At 42.8% G+C, this 3,329-nt stretch overlaps 1 pseudogene across 1 annotated transcript; it reads right to left on the minus strand.

The window, feature by feature from the left end:
- Positions 1-546: 546 nt before the first annotated feature.
- LOC147433243 (tropinone reductase homolog At5g06060-like) lies at positions 547-2,069 on the minus strand (annotated as a pseudogene). The gene is made up of 5 exons (XR_015185473.1): positions 1,831-2,069; positions 1,567-1,774; positions 1,191-1,393; positions 996-1,102; positions 547-909 (listed from the first exon to the last, which is right to left on the minus strand). The product of XR_015185473.1 is annotated as a tropinone reductase homolog At5g06060-like (transcript).
- Between the last annotated feature and the right edge of the window lie 1,260 nt (positions 2,070-3,329).

The raw sequence follows: 3,329 nt of genomic DNA on the forward strand, positions 1-3,329 counted from the left end.
CTTGTAGTGACCAAAGGATAAGAAAAATTACAAGTTTCTCATTTTTTCCATATGTAGTAGTTATTGAACTATCAGCTCATGAAAGGATTTTTCAAAACGAGTGGATCTACTATGATTTTGGAATTTTTCCCCAAAACCCTGAAAGGACACTTTTATGTCCTGTTAGGTTACCATTCGAGTGTTAAAAAAACCGGGCAATTTGCACAAGTTTCAGTGTAATTACCAACAAAAGCTTCAAATTTTGACCTAAAAACTAGGAGAATTTCAAGTTTGTCCTTATTTTCACCGGTTACGAAAAATGTATTTTTCTAGCCCTGAGATTCCTAATAGTGTAGAGTGAGTGTAGGAAGAATTTTCTTTTGAGTAGTGGCAACTTTGATTCACGTAGTCACCCGAATAGTGCACGTGAGTGTAGGGAAGATTTTTGGATGATGGTACCCAATCATCCAAAAAATTCTTATAAAATCTCATTCTAGAGAGGTGTAATTGTTGCTGAGGAGAGAAGAAAAGCTCACAAAACAACCAAAATAGTTCGTTAGAAATAGCTCACCAAGATATTGTGTTCATTCCTTGTTCCATGAATAATACAAGCACTGATGAAATAAATGATGAGCGTGGCCTAATTTGAGAAAAAGGCAATATTTCCTGCTATGTCAAGCATAATGAACATATGTCGGTTGCAGTTGTCAAGAGGCACAACCAAAATCTCAACGGTTTCTCGTCGATGTTTGCACATGCTGCAATAGAATTATGGCAAGACATTCCTCCATCAATTGTAAAAATTGTACCAGTTGTAAAGGAAGAGCAAGGCAGGCAAAGAAAAGCCACAGCTGCAGCTATCTCATGGACCTCTCCAAGCCGTCGCATTGGCGTTCGCATCTTTGCCGCGTCAAGCATCTCATCGCCCAACTACGTTATACACAGACATGAAAGATTGATTGTGGAAAACACTCCTTAAAAATTTTAAAACTGGAAAACAGGGACGTCAATATTACCGAGCTGGTCATGTCTGTTTGCGTGAATCCGGGGGCAACAGTGTTCACGCGTATGCCATCCTTGGCCCACTCAAGAGCCAGATTTTTTGTTAGCTGGTTCAATGCTCCTATTAATATGCAGATAAGTGCATTCAAATGAAATTAGGAAGAAGAGGTTATGCAGCGGTATATGGCGAAAGTAGGGCCATAACCTACCTTTTGTGCAGCCTGTTGCTAGACTCCCTGCAATCGAGGAGATAAAGGCAAGACTTCCCTCTGCAGAAGCCATGGAGGAGGGGATGGGCGAGGCAGCTCAGATGAACGCTGGACTCAAAATTAGTACGCAGCGTTGATGCCATATCCTCGGCTGGCACCTCCAAAATGGGTCCCATGACCCCTGCTCTTGCTGCATTCAGGACCTGCCAAACGTTGATCAACAAGGGTATTTGTATATCTTCAATATAGCTATACAGATAACCAACAGATCGTATCCCTCTCTCTCTCTCTCTCTCTCTCTCTCTCTCTCTCTCCACACACACACGCACGCAGCACGTACGCACACAGGGTTTCGAGAATGAGTTGATAACCTGACCAGAATATGCAGCTTTCCTTGAAAATGTCGGGAGACCTGCGTCATGAGCTGCTCGCAGGATGGGTACGATGACACATCGCAGACGCAGCCAGAGATGGTGAGGCCCTCGTCATTCCACTCCTGCAGCCTCTGCTTTAGGTCTGCTTCCGACCTTGCACACACGTACACAGATGCCCCCAGCTGCGCAAGCTCTTCCGCAATTGCCCTTCTGCATGCACCCACCCACACACATGTGTGTGTGCGCGAGAGAGAGAGAGAGAGTACCCGATTCCCCTGGTAGCGCCTGTAACAAGAGCTGTTCTGCCCTTCAAGCTCCATCGAGCCTCCATTAATCTCCCTCGATACACCCACAGTGAAGCTTGCAAAGTGCAACGCAAAGAGTGAAGGACCATGCATGTTACCACACGCAAAGGACGATAGGCCTAGTTATGGCACGACGTAACGGGCAATTGCTAATGATCGACCGAATCCCAATCAATGGTCCCAATGGGAAAACGCCCCGCCACTTCATAAGAGCCTTATGAAAGTTAATCTCTAGATGCCCACCCTCTTGAGGTTTAAGATTCTCGCAAGGAGGCCCATGGAAGGGGTCTAGAGTGCTCGACGAAATTGTAGCTCAAAGCTCTACTTTTTGAAGCTAGGAGGGTGCACGGGGAGACAAAGTGGCATCATCATTGGGATGGGGAGAGACCTTCAAATACTTCAGATGCTCCATCCCACATTGGTCCCCTTGGCTATCCAAGCTAGGAAGACCTTTTCGAGGGAAGTTGCGTGATCTCCAAGCTACCACTCTTGACATACCGGTAATGCTTCTATTTATTTTTTGTATCTTGGCCTTGCATTGACAAGATTTTGGATTCAAATATTTTGACATGGAATTATTGTCTTTCGAATTTCTACAACGAGTATTTGGAAGTTTATTTCGAGAGTTTTCTTGTGATTTTCAAGGTGAAACATATCGTTGAGAACTTTTGAAGGACGTGTATGCTACCTATTAGAATCTAGAACTCAAAATTGAAACATAATTTCAAACTACTTTGGCTAAAGTTCTTCCAATCTTTGTAAAGCTTTTCAAAAGTTTTGATCTAGATCGAGCTACCTCAAATGAGCTGGTCACTTGATAGCTATTCCAGAGTTAGAGATTCATAGTCAAATGCCAGATCTCATGTCAGATCAGATGAACAAAAGTAGACTTTAATTTAGAGGACCAGATGGAGAAATCAGACAGACAACTGAATTGGAATGAAGGACTTCAGTTGACATGGACTAAGACAACTGGAAATGTAGATTCAGATTCATAAATTGCTTCACAAGTACAAAGTTCAGAAGTACAATTAATACAACACTCAATGCTCATAAGCTTTATATGATGCCTACGACTAGAGTTCCAAAATATACAAGAGGTCCATTAGATACAAAATTTTGTAATCCCCAAAATGGGATTAATGGGTCCTATTTATAGGGGTTGCACAATCACACAAGATCAAGTAACTTCCAATAACTCTGCGAGGAAATCAAGGAAAATCCTCATGCAAGGTATTCACGGAGTCGATTCCCACCTTCTATATCCTCGCCCCCTTTCTTGTATTTTACTGTGTACAAATTTTTTTCCTGATTACTTCTTCCACTTGTGCTTTGTTTTGTCCAGGTCCTTCTTCTCAGTCTTCTGAACTTGTTGAATTGGGGTTAGTGCTACTCAGGCCATTACTTAGTGTGCCACCCATAAGGCTTTGCTCTATAATGGGTGGTCATCCTTGAGCTCT

This window comes from Adiantum capillus-veneris, chromosome 20, assembly GCF_014529385.1.
Source record: "Adiantum capillus-veneris isolate H3 chromosome 20, ASM1452938v2, whole genome shotgun sequence".
Lineage (NCBI taxonomy): Eukaryota > Viridiplantae > Streptophyta > Polypodiopsida > Polypodiales > Pteridaceae > Adiantum > Adiantum capillus-veneris.